This window comes from Rhea americana, unplaced genomic scaffold, assembly GCF_003343005.1.
Source record: "Rhea americana isolate MKP2758 unplaced genomic scaffold, rheAme1 scaffold_130, whole genome shotgun sequence".
In the NCBI taxonomy this organism is placed as follows: domain Eukaryota; kingdom Metazoa; phylum Chordata; class Aves; order Rheiformes; family Rheidae; genus Rhea; species Rhea americana.
Genome location: NW_028185373.1, coordinates 464,544 through 478,792, shown reverse-complemented (window position 1 = coordinate 478,792; position 14,249 = coordinate 464,544).

Here is a 14,249-nt window from a genome sequence, read left to right as displayed (position 1 = left end):
AGTTTCTCAGCTCTTATGGGAACAACAGGATGATATTTTGTCTCATTGTGTGGTATTTAGAACATGATATCTGTTAGTAGCTTTTTGTCATTTTTCTCTATAAGGAAATGTTTGTCTGACTTTTGATTTTATGCACTGTAATTACCATTATAGAAAAAATGCTGTATTTAAGAAAAAAATGAAGAAAAAGACTGGAGAGGATAAATGGGTAATTGGGGAGAGGGGGAAAGGAGTACTCTCTTTACTTTGATTTTTATAGTAAATACAAATACAAGGATATATATCCAACACCTTCTTCAGTCTCCAAAACTTCAACCATATTCTATCATTTACATAATTAGGGTTAGCTTCTTATTAGGGAAAAACTTGCACATAGGTTCTGCCACATAGAAAAAGAGATGTGTGAAGCTAGCCTTTGCATGTCTTTGATTTGATAAACACACAGAAAAATTACTTTTCCCCTCTGGTATGTGTAGCTAAAAAGAAGTACTCTGCAACCCTGTCACTACTGCAGACTGAGTCTGTGTGAAGAGAGGAAAAGTGAGAAGACGAAAGGGGGAAAGAAGGTGGAACTGTTCCTTATTTTCCAGAGTTCTTTTACCTAATGTCTTCTCATGCTTCCCCTCTTGCCCCATCAGACCTCTTTTAGGAGTGACTGGTGAGGGATTCCATGTCAGGAGATAGAAAGTGAACATAGTAGTAATCTGTGTTTTTGCTGATTGAGGTTTATTCTTCTGATTCTTCGGGGGAAAGAAAAAAAAAATGAACTTTTCCCAGACATGCACAGAAGATTAGGTTCTTTTTTCCCAAAGGATGGTTACCCAAGACGGTTTCCATTCTGCAGGACGTCTGTGTGCAGATATCTGATGGAATTGTCAGACTAAAAGGTTGCAGAACTAGGTCCTAAATCAAATTTCAAATTTCTCTTCCATGTCTACCTTTATAAAATAGAGGAGTGTGTCACCATCCTGGATGCTAGTCACCCTTAGTAGGACTGAGCAGCACTTTTAGCTGCGTAGCCCTGACTTACTGATGCTTCTGTCTGGCTACATGTGTTTTCATAAACCAAACCAAACAGGACCTGTTCTCTGGTCTTGAGGCTTGAGGCCAGCTGACGCAGTCTGGCGACACTGTTAAACTCTCTTAGCCTCCAAAACAGAGTGGTCATATCCAGATTGCCTTTGAGAAAGATCCCTGCTGGTGTCTTAGCTCCTGAGCTTGTCTGGGGAATTGTTTGGGAGAATGATAACTGGAGAGACCAAAACAGTCCAAGGGACCATGCTGACAGTTTATTAGCATAAAAAATGAAGTACAACAGTGTTTCCTTAGCGCTAATTTACTAATATATACAAGACCCAAACTCTTTTGGGTGAGTTAGGTCTCTGGAGAGTAAATTTGGGTAAATCCTGCCATTGACTGCTGGAGAAATTTTGTTCTCCAGTATAGTGGTCTTGTAAGCTATGAACTGTCTAAATAGCTTTTGGTAGTGTGATACGTAATACATATTATCAGATAAACTGGTCAACTTCTGGGTTTGTGGGGGTTTTTTAAAGCAATTGAGTCCTGTTAGTTCTGAGATTTTAAACAGAGGACAGCATATCCCGTTTTCTCTCTCTATTGGTTGTTGCCACTGGAAAACAGAGTACTGTAGCTGGAAATATGGTGRTAAGTGTAGGGGGCTGTATTGAAATACATGTGGAAGAGGAGAGAAGAGTTACCATACCTGAGCCTTGATGTTAATATCAGTGTGAAAAGACATGTTTTCTTAGAGTTGGTGTGGCTTGCTTCATTCAGAAAAATATTTTTGAATCCTTTTTAAAGATCAAATTCTAGTCTGTGAAATATAATAATGGAAACTCAAGTTCATTCATCCGTGGGGTGACGTAGGGAAGGATGATACTGTAAGTAGAAAGAGATGTAAAATAGTTAACTGTCTATGCAGGATGAAGTAACCTAGGGCCAAACATGTCTGATCCCTGTGGGATGAGGAGTAACAATCTATGGAGGGTAAGAATAAGTCTCAAACCAATGATATCTTCTTAAAGGCTGTGATCTGGCTAAGAAGCCTGATTTGGCACAGGGAAAGAGAGACTTGTATACCAGGCACTGTCCCTTACTAACTTGGCATGTCTTTTTGTCAGTTGCTGGTACTTGGATGTTTCCAGACCAGTCCTCTTTGCTCTAATATTAATGAATGCATTACCATCAAACCTGTGAAGTCAGGTTAGCTCAGGGACCCTTTTGCTTGGCTACTGTTCCTTCATCCTTTTTTTTTTTTTTCCCCTTTTTCCCTTTCCTTTCCGTTCCCCTCCCCCAGGGTGCCTTACATGGTTATGAAGCTGAAGGCATGGTATTTTTGCTGCCTGAATAGTAGTTTGCTTATATAATGTCTCTTTCTCAGGTTGTTTTTCCTCTTCTCTCCCTCCAAGTCATTTACTGTTTAAACAGAACTCTTTTTAAATAGTTAATATACAGGATGTATGTGTCCAGTTCAGTATAATTGCAATCAGGTCCATGATGAAATTATCTTTTGGGCATTCTCTGGAGCCATAATCCTTTGAAAATGCGTGGTGTAACCTTTGAATCTGAGGTGCTTCAGATTCCAGTTATGTATTCTGACTTTTGTTAAACTAACAAGTTGCCATACTAATAATTGGCAGTCAGTCAAAACCTTAATAAAGTAATACTTACAAATCTCCCATCTTTAGAACTATTATTGTGAAGAAGCTTTTAAGCAAATTTCTCCAGTGTTTTTTCTCTTCAGGCACTTAAAAATGTGTTTCTATGCTACCCTTTGCCTAATGTTGGCCTCTTCAGTCAGACTGTTTCCATGTCTTAGAGATCATAGAACTTGCTAATGTTCTTTGCTGCAAATAATTGCTTAACAAAAGCCCTTTATCAGGAAAAAAAAAAGAAAAGAAAAAAAAAACACATCATGCAAACTGTCTGTTGGTTAGCAAGTACGTTAGCCTGTGTTACGGACTATAGCAAAGAAAGCTTTTTCAGGGTATTTTATAGCGTAAACATGCCTTTGCTAATTTTCTGATCGTGATCTTTTCAGAAGAGATATGAACCCAGCTTAATGTGTTTTGGTTTAAACACCAACTTTTTGGTTCTGTAAAACTATAAATCATCTCCCATAATGGGCAGTCTGTTCAATGACATCTAATGGCTGTCTTCCTCCTAAGTGGGACAAGCTAGTCATACAGAGATAGACCCAGAAACCAGAAAGATGCTTGCTTCTATCTCTGCAGTGATTGGTTTATTTATTGCCTTGAACTTAGAATGACAGTCTTGAAAAACTTATTTTGGAGTGATGTCTTTTTTTGTTATTTTTCCCCTTAACTTATTTTTTTGTTAAAGTATTTGAATTTTCTCCCAGAAACTTGTTAGGAGCCTTTTATTGNGGGGAGAAGGGGGCAAAATAAAAAGGAAGAATGCTTTTTAAAAGCTTAATAGTGTGTTCTGGGAGACTATTCTTATTTAATTTTTTAAAGGAATGATTTGATGCTTTTCTCTGCCAAAGTTGTTACTTTTTTTCTTTTAGCTTTTATTAATACCTGAAAGGAAATGGTGAGAGTTTGTAAGAAATCAAAATGGCTTTCAGTATGCTCCTTGTGTATATACATATATATATATATATATTTTTTTTTTTTACTTCTCCAGTCCTGTGTACCCCTTTTCACCCTATTCCCAGAAAGGCCAGCATGAGACTTCTGATGCAAGTCATGTAAGTACTGTAACTGAGTCATGTAAAGGATTCCCACAAGGTTACAGTGATGCAGGCAGAGCTATCAAAGGATCTCTGCATGAACACTTAAAGCAGAAGATGCTTACAACTTTAAAACGTACAGCTTTATTTTTTTTATACATATATTTTTTTAAATCCTAAGATAAAGGAGGTGTTGGGAGTTGCTCCCTTTCAGAGAACAGGATACATGGAAGAAGTTGGAGTCACTAAACTCTAACTTTTTTTGAGGAAATCTTTGGATTTAGCATGTATAGAGAAGCAAAATACTCATCTATTAATTTGATATTCTGTATGTTCTGTGCCCTTAAATGTAATTGTTTTGAAAATAAAACTAACCTTGTTATGTGATGTTTAAAAGCAAACTTGTGTGCAATGTTTTAAATTTTTTTAAGAAAATGTTTGTATATAATTAAATGGTTTAATGTGCTTTAATTGGCCTAAGGTAAAGAGTAGTCCTAGAATGTAAACATATATAATTAGGGTTTCTGATTTCACTGTGAGATCTCTGAACTCTCTTGTTTTGCAAAGTGGTTTGTTTTGTTTACAAAACACTTTCTATTATTTCTTTTATGGTGTTGGTTTAAAGGCATTTGCTTCACTTCTGTTCTGATATTGAATTCATGGTATAGTGACATCTGGTGACACTTAGCATTATCAGTTTCACTGTGTAAAGTTGGACACTTTGAGCAAAAATGGTAATGATATGACAATTCTCTGTGTCTATGAATACACGTTTTTAAATGAGGTGGTTATAAAAATAGTTGCTGTGCAAAATGTTAGTAGTCTTCTTCAAGAAGAAAGCAAATTTTCTAATATCACTAGAGCAGTCTCTTCATTCATCTTATTTTTAAAGCACAGTGTCAGAGTGATGCTGCTTTACCTTGTATCTCTGATGTTTTTTAGGTATCTGTGAAGTATTTTTGTTTTTTTTTGTCGCTGTTGTATTTTTTCTGCAGATTTTATATAAAATACCAGCTAATGGACTGCCTTTTTTTTTTTTTTTTTTTTTTTTTTTTTTTTTTTTTTTTTTTTTTTTTTTTTTTTTTTTTTTTTTTTTTTTTTTTTTTTTTTTAAACTATTCAACTAAAATACATTTCAGACCAAAACCAAATGATATCATATAGCATTTGAAACCTGCCTTTCCTTTGTCCCTTCTTTTTTCGAAATAAGCCAAATGGGCATGTAGATAAGATCACTATAACTGGGTCCAGGTCTCTCTTGGTCAAGTGTTATTTGAAGGTCAGTTAAGATCTTATAAGACAATATACAGAAAAAATTACTGTAGTAGGAATATAGATTTAGAAGTGTTAATGAGATTAATACAGCTTAATTATACTTGTAAGTTGCTACTGTCCATAATGACAAGCTTTTTGTCATAGAAACAATGTATGATAAATTAATTTTGGTCTAGTGTATAGAATTATCATATTGCTATAGATCTTTGAAGTAAATCTGATGCAAATTTTTCATAGTTAGCATTGCTGGCCCTGTGTATACTGTTCTTTGTATACTGTATGCATATTATTTTGCCTACTGCATTAGTCTTCAGACTAAAACTCTTATTAGAGAGTATTTGGATACTTCAGACTGTGTTTCTTGCAGTTTACATTCCTTTACCATGGCATTTTGTCCTGTCTAAAAGTATTGTATGGAAATGTTTAAAACTTCTGTACAAAGTTTCAATAAAAATAGAGAAAAAAACCAGAACAGATATTTGTGAAGCTATTTTGGAGAACCTGTACATAATTATGTCATATGTTCTTATTTGTAATAAGCCTTGCATCCCTGTGTATAAATAGCTCCTATTCTACACTAACCATTAAAAGGCAGACCTTTTGAAATGGAATATGATGGCGATTTCAATGGCATTTAGTTAGAGAAGTAGAAAAAAACAGATTCTTTAAAACCGCAAGAAGAACTTATGGATCCAAAACATCATTGTAGAGTTTGGCTGCAAAACTGAAGGCCGAGTCACACTGCGGGCGGAGAGAGGCAGAGCAGCAGCTTATATGCAAAACCAAATAGGGTTGAGCTGTCATTTTAGCAGTACTGCCTTGCTTGGTAGAGCCCATAACTGTGATGTGATATGGATGTGTGTGTATGTATATAGTGTATGTGTACATATTTTTTTATGTGTGGATATGTATAATTTTAATGCTCCCGTTCAGCTGCTGCTTAACCAGTTTTTGAATGGGCCTGGTTCTGTAGTATTCTTAAATGCCTACAGTTGTGCTGTGGTGGACCTCAGGGACAGCCTTAGTCCGTGTGTCATGATGTCTTTTGTCTGTTTCTGGCTTGGATCCAGAAATCCATCCCAGAGCCCGAGTCCTCCAAAGAGCCCACACGAACAGTAATGCTCTGCGAATGCCGAGCATGATGCTGAGTTGGCCCTCGTGGGAAGCAGTTAGAGCTTGTTGTAGTCACTGCTTTGATGCTTGACTTTGCAGTGGCGAGGGGGAGGGAATATATGCTCATTATATTTTACTTAAAGAGTAAAATATTAAAGCATTTTGAATGCAGAGAGCAAACACGAGTCTTCCACATCCTTCTCCCCCTCATACCTGTTCCCCATACAGAAATATTTGAACTAATAGCCATGGAAACCCAATGTGAATCATGACTCCCTTGTCCAGTGACATTACTTCAGCAAGGAGGGGAGCAGGCCTGGTAAGAATCGCCTATGGGTTGGTAATGAAGATGCTCTGCTAGAGATGAGAAGTATGTTCCCATAAGTTATGGGGAGGACATTAAACCTGGATTTTCAGCTACAGGGAAAATGCATTCATCAAAATTATTTTTCATATCCTCTTCTGCTGCAGTGTTTTAGAGAAAGTAGGAGCTTTGCTACTTGTTTGAAGGAATAGGTGCAAAACACCACTGGAGGGGAAGTTTTGGACTTGAGATGACAGATGAGCAGAACTTCTGTCTGCTGGTTTTGTTTGAATTTGTGATTTACAGATTTTCTTCATGCAATGTTTCTATTAGTTAGCTATTAGTTAATTGCTTAGCTGACTAGTGTATTAAGTGATTCTCTATTCAGTGAGAACTTTCCTTTTCTTGGATTTCTAAAAGAGATTTGAGAGGCCTCTGTCCCCGTGGAGGAAGCCTTGCTGGTTCCATTCTTGTTAGTTAATAAACATTCCATCAATGCCCAACTTAAAAATGTTTGAGACTTTACCATTTCTCTCTTCTGGGTGTGGAGTCCTGGCCCTGACAAGGTTCTGGGCAGGTTCAATAAACGCTACAGCAGCATTTATTTTGAGGGTTCGCTGGAAAAACTCAAGGAGGTGGTGGTAATAAGTACTCTTTGCCTACTGGCTCCAAAGTGAATTCTCCCTCCTTGGATGTGGTTGTCCTAGTTTGCACTAGGCATGTTCCTGTGCCAGGAAAGTGAACAAGCCAGGAAGTTTGGGTTTTGTGCTTTTTTTCCTGCCTGTCTAGCAAGCACATTTAATCAGGTTGTGCTTAGTGACTTGCCTTTCTGAGGATTTTTTTTTTTTGCAAGTTTCATGGACTGACAGGAATAAGATGACAATTTGACCTTATGTTTATGTAATACTTATAACCCTTAAATTAGTCAGCAAACATGTTCAATATTTATCTAGACTGTGAAACTAATTTTCTAAGTTAGCTTTGAATATCTCTATGTATGTGTTTTAGCGTACAGGAGACGCTGACTGGGAAATTGTTAAGGTTCAGTTTTGCTCGTGCACACCAATGGGTCAGACCAACGTGACTTCAACGCCCCATGCCAATGCTGGTTTGATTCAGAGCCAAAGATAGTTAATTTCCTCCAAAAGCAGGAGATTTTAAAAATTATGGCCATGGTCCCCAAACACTCTTTGGAAAGTTGGCTGTTTATCCCATTCAGCTTTTTCCTAGTCCTCGCTTTTTTGTTTTTGTACACGTAAGGATGAGCTTGATGCTATAACAGTTCGGTATTAGGAACCAGATCTCTAGTTCTAGTCCTTAAAGGAAGATTTCTCTTACAGAGGGGGAGTTGTTCAGTGACCTCAACAAGTCCAGATGGTGCTTGTGATACAGTCTTGGTCTTGAGTATTTGGGATATATTCCAAGAGAGTCCTGACACTTGATTGCTATAGCGAATGCTGTGGACAGTTGCACATAATTCTCCGAAGTGCTAAGAGCTCTAAGGCTGGAAGACCCTGACCCAGAGGATTTAAAATGTAACATCTGCAGCTTGTGACTCTGAACCAAACTAGTGTTTGTTTTTTGGAAGCTGCACAGTGCCAGTTTCCTTGCTGCTGAGCAGATTTCCCTCAGTTACAAAGTGTGAAAGCTGATTTGAAAAATACCTAGTGGGCTGAATGTGTCCAGAGCAATAACACTGAAAGAATCTCTGCCAGTTTTGAGCTGCCATGTGTGTGCCTTGTTAGAGACAGACAGGGAGTTATTCCCTACAGGGAAAAGTACTGGACTCAGTACTGTGCATCCAGGGGAGACGGGGGGCAGCAGAAACGCTGCTTGGATTGGTAAACTCTTGTAATGTTGCGTGCCATTTGCAACACAGTGAAGCCCTTCTGCTTGCCCGTGATACCACTGCCTTTGTCCCTGAAGCATTCAGGAAGCGAAGCAGCGGCAGCAACAGCGTGGCAGTGGTTTGATTCCTGTCCGTTCCGTTCCCCGACTTGGAACAGAAACCAGTAAATAGAGGCCATGGGCAGCTGGGGAATGACTAACTGCATTCAGGCATCCTTTTCCTTTCAAACAGCTGGGGTAAGGGGATGCTTTTGGCTTTGCCTTACCTCTGAGTAGCAGCCATCTCTTTTGGACCGCTTCTGTCCATGTCTGAGTCTTCCAAGCTGGTGTTAAATATGCGAAGAGAAAAAGGAAAYGGATGAGAGAAAATAGTAGGGGAGCAAACGATGCACACATACGCACTCTGGAAAATAAGGCTGAGTAAGAGGAAAGATACTGAGAGAAAGAGCTTGTCTGAGAGCAGAAGTCTTATCCAGAGTTAAAATTCTTATTTTAAATTAGTCTCACCTTGAGAAACTTGATTGTATAGGTAACATTCTTGAGAGAGAAGCTTCCAGACTTAATTTCCAATATATATTAATTCTGTTGCGGGATTGAATGAATGGTTGGTTGTATTATTTTTCTTTAGCAACTTTTTTTCCAGGGGATTTATTTTATATTAACCCTCTTAGTAAAAGGTAAAATTACACTAAAGGACCTTTTATCCAGAGGAGTCATAACCAGCTTTCTCAAGAGGGCTTTTGTAGTAAGCTGTTGTCTTGAAAGATGAGGAAGAGGAAAGAGAAAGAAATTCTGCTTGCTGTGGTGGTTAAAATCCTACATACATCTAAAATACTGTCATATGTAGTTTTTTCTTTCTTTCTTTCTTTCTTTCTTTCTTTCTTAACTTGCCTAAGAATAACTTGATACAGATCTTGACTAGACTAGGCTGCACAGTTGAGTCAGGCTTTATGTCTTGCTCATCTCAGGATCTTTTGAAGGTGGAGCTGTGAGGCTGGGTACTTGCAGACTGAAACTTGAGCAATTAAAGGGAAAGTCCATGAGGTCAGAAATGGTTTCAGGCTTTCTTAAAACCTGCAGCTGATTGCTTTGGAGAGAAGAACTGATGACCTGAATTGGCAAACTGTGCAACCGTTCATCTGTTCTTAAGGTAGTCAGGAAGAAGTTAACYCATGAGATAATACTGAGATGGTAAAAGAGGCTTTGGGTTCTTGACTGCAATACCAGCTCCTGTATCATGTGAATGAAGAAACCATCCTTTCTTCTATTTTCTTTTTTTTTTCTGCTCCTGCCTTTATCTTTTTAGTGTATTCTTTGGATGGTCTTCTATTTTTTCATCTTAAACTTGACAATGGGAGTTGCATGTGAGAGTGTGTGTGCAGTTTCAAACATCTTGGAGAAAAGGTGTTTGAAAATAACTTCCCCTGTTACTTTTTTTTTCTTTGTGTTTTAGACTATTTAAGCTTAAAAAAATTAACATAAACTTGATGAAGTGTATTCTGTATCTAAAAGTCATAAGAGGAGCAAAACTTGTAGTTTCTGGTAAATTTGGTCTCGGAAAATTTCCGGTAAGTACTTCAGCTGACTAGGAGTGTTATGCAGAAGTCCATATAGTAATGCATTGTGGTTGAAAAGATGATGATAAGCTTCTAATTGAATATTAAAGAAGGTACTTAACTAGTTCTAAAGTTATAGTCAATTGTTATATTAACTCTTTCTAATAAGAAACCTTTGAAATGGCTCTGAATCACAGAGATTTGGTTATAGTTGGCAAAGCTCTTTAACTCAGATTTATAACTAGACAGACGGTCTAAAATTCTTTTTAGATTTATAAGGGTTGATGCTCTCTAACATGAATTAAATTTAGCTCGGTTCAATGTTGAGAGTACTATGCTAATTTAACCCTGACTTGGTACGTACTTGATACTAAAGCTTGCAGTGCTTTGGTTTTGGTTCAGTTTCTTAGTTTTGACAATTTCCTATGATTTTAAATGTTGAATATATTTTTTTATATATATGTGTATATAAAAAGATACTGGTTATCACATTCAAGAACACTTGGATTCTCCCATTTGTTCCTTTATGTCTGGAAAAGTATATTTTCTTAGATACAAAAATCTCTGGTCTTCATATATTGATTATTTTTCATCTGTGTGCTGTGTCTTGTGTACTGAAACAGGGTGTGACAATTAAATGACTCTCCCCGCTTCCCCTTGCTTCTTATAGTAAAGTTCCTCTTTCTTACACAAGTGTTGATCTTGGCAGGTTCAAAAAAGTGTTATGTTTTTCTGTCATTTTCAGTAATAAGTTTTTWGTCTTCAATTATGTATTCAACGATGACGAAGATGTTTTTTCCCACAGTTTTGCTGCTTTTGACATGAGCTTTCTTCTGAACATAGATTTTGCATTCTTTGATTTCCACTTCTCAAAACCTAATCTCAAAAGGATCTTTGTATCTGTTTAACAACCGAAAGAAAACCTAATTTTGTGCTGCTAGTATCACATTGAAGGGAGTTAGAAAACTGTCATGCTAATTACGATGGTTTTCTTTTTGTTTACAATCTAAGGAGATGTGTCTCTCTGAGGACACTTTCCAGAGGAGCTCTGGTAGCTTGAGAAGGCTTCTTTTTTAGGCATTGTGCTTTCTCTGTCTTTTTGAACTTCTGTCCTCTCTTGAGTAACCTCTGGCCAGCTAATTAGTTTGAAAATTGAGTAGTAGTGAAGGGTCTTTTTACATGGCTCTGATTCCAGCCACAAAGCTCTCTCTTCTGTTAGAATTGGGAGGATAGCTCCATATTTTTAGAAGGCATCAGCTTTATAAAAGCGGTATTTCAAGCTGTTGCCAAGTCTTTGGTCTGTCTCYGAGCTGCTAGGGTAATAGCATATGGGGCTCACTGGTCCTCTTTGTAGCTCATGGCTGACAAGCTTGTGTCCATTTGGCCTCCAGTACTCCAAGAAATTCTTCACCATCAGAGTATTCCCCATTTTCTCTCTATGCCTATCTAATATGCTTGCTGGTTGCCATGTGAGTTTTGTATGACTGATAAAACTGCTATAATTTTTATTCTTGTGCTGGTAGTGTATAGTAATTTCCTGTCAGAGACAGGGTGTTGGAACTGTGTTGTACTGCTTCCCGGTTACAGGTGTGCGTTTGCAACTTTGATCCTGGGGTGATAAAGCTTGATTGTGTACCCTCATCTGTTTTCCCTTTTTCAAAGTTGGTGAGATGCTGATGAAACCTGTGCATTAAATAAGCTTTCTGCTCACCTCGATGTAACTGTGTCTTACCTAGGAAGGACTGAAGACAGACCRGTGAACAGAAACGGAGAAGCCATAGCTGTAAGGGAAGTGCATATAGCTGGTATGTTGCATACATAGATGGTGGTTGGTGTGACATACAGGGCTTTGTATCACTCCTGGGCATGTGGGAATAGTGGAGGTTTTAAATAAACTTAACCAGATTTTTTTGTGGAAAGGTGCTAGTTAACACGCTCTCGGCAACTCTCTGGGCAACAAGCTCTGGGCAACTGCAATTTTAGAAAATGAAGGGTGTAGAGAAGTGAGGAATTTTGATCTGTAGATAGTTGTCCTTTAGTTACTCTTTCTGGAGGCAGTATTTCAAGCAAAAATGCTTGGAAGGTCTGCAGCAACTTCCTTCCTCTTCCATAGCTTGTTAGGATGCATAAAGCTGTACCTTCCGGAGAAGTGAGGCAACTGCTCCTGCCTGAATGATAGTGAACTAAGTTCACCAAGGGTGAACCCAGCTGAAAGGGCTCTGGCTTCATTACATGCGCAGAAGGAGGAACAAGAGCGAGAATTACGTACCAGGACTTGTCTGCTCTTTAGCGCTTGCTGCGCTCCAGCATGGCTATCCTGCCACCAAGTTCATTTTCTCTCCATAGCCTCTTCCCCTCCCACTTTTTTTTTTCTTTCTTTTTTTTGTTTCCCACATTTGTGGTAGTGGAATTACTGCTGGCTGTTCAGGAAAAAATGTTGTGGCTCCTGAGTTGGGAGCCAGACAATACCATTTCCTATGTCCTCAACTGGTCTGGCTCTGAGGCAAACCAAGGAACCTGTGTCTGTGGATATTATGGTTAGCAAAGGCTAGCCTATATATAGTTTGGCCAATGGCTTTAGGCAAGCTATGATAAACCATGATCTTTTTTGGAGAGGAGGAATGAGAGGGATTACAGTGACAAGCTTTCAAAACCAACAATTAGTTTATGTTTTCAAAGTACTCCCACAAATGGGGAGGTTGYAAAGAAGTGTAATATTTTACAATCTTTAACGTAGAAATCTGTGGCTTTCTTTTCTTGTTCATTTTGTTTTGTTTTGTTTTTAAATATATGGGACTTTATCTTAGACTTCATTGTCTTCAGAAACAGCGCATCATGCTGGACATGGTGCCAGTCAGGGAAGGTGCTGATCTGTTGGCCTGTATAAAAGAGACAAACAGCTTACCTATCTTCTGAGGGTATGAGGGATGGAATAGAATAAGCTTCTCCGGTAACATTTAACTTAAATATGCACAGCTATTGACTGAAGAAGGGGTATGCCAGACAGCTCTGCACCTGGACATACAGCTGTTTGCCTAAAGGTGATGAATTAAGGTCCCTTTTGAATAGAGCTCCGTTTAAGGATCCAGCATATTATATGCAAGTAGAAAACGAGTTGTAACAGTAAACTTAACAGTATTTCTATTCRCTGGCCTGAGAGATTTCTCCTGTGATAAATGTCTGAGTGCTATGGTAGCTCCTGCAACCTAGCCACACACAGCAGGCCCTGCGGGAGAAGGCTTGAATGGCAGATCCCRTTGCTTTCCAAGAATGTGTTTTCCAGCCTAGTGTTGGAAGCACTACAGGTGCATTGCAGTGCACAAAATATTCACTGCAGGGCAACACTGCTTATTTCCATTATTAACATAGCTAGGTAAAATCCTAATAGTCAGTGTCAGAATCTGATTTCAGGGGCAAAATCTTCTGGATGGTAGAAGGTGCCTGTTTCACAAAAGCAGTACTTGTTTTTTCGTCTTTATTCAGGACAGATTTCTTGTATGTGTTTACAGTGTGATACTGTGAATATCACTGGCAACTCTGTATCCTACTTTGGCTTGTCTGTGCAACACAGATGCTGGGGCTATTACAAAGCTTCTATCATGAAATTGAGTATATTACATAAAAATACATACATCTTGATTCTGTTTGTCACTTTCAGGCCTGTGAAACAGATTTCCCAGTGATGCTTCCTACACCTTGAGTATTGTTCAAAGCGGTAGTGAGAGAGGAATCAGAGCAGCTGTAGCTGCTGCCTCCCAGTTCTTCCCAGTAGTATTTGCTTGTCCCTCCTTTCCTTGGGTTTGTGGAGAAGGGGGACTGCGTATGTGATCCCCCAGAGGAGGGAGAACAATTAAAAATATAAGCATATAGAGAAGACTTAAGTACTTTCCTCCAAGACTAGATTCTTATGTTGATGGGATACTCTCTAGGATTTGATTTGATGAATTATAGTGAGCTTAAGCTAGTGATTCTTTATGAACAATAAATCTAGGAGACAACACAGGAACAATGTTTGCTACCTGCTTTAGGATTATTGCTGAAGGCTTTTAAAAAGAAATGGTGCTGTCATGGGAAGAGAAGAAATCTGAACTTTGTTATTAACTCCTAAAAAATTCTTATCTTAGAATAAAATTTTCCCAGCCTTCAATCCAGAAGTAAGCATTGATAAGGCAGATGGTTGTTTGTAGGAATCCCATACCCATAAATGCATTTGCCCACTGCTGTCTTATAACCACGTTCCTATTTTGGCTTTTTTTTTTTTGCACTGCTTTAGGTATCACGATACCAGCCTTTGTTTTTCTTAATGTGGTGAAATACTTTGCTGAAATATTCTGAAAGTACCCTGCTTTTGGACCAGAACTTGGCTTTCAATATCTTACATGTTGACTACATTTCTATAGTTGGTCAAACTGTTCAAGCACTTGCATTTCTTCCGTTGGAGC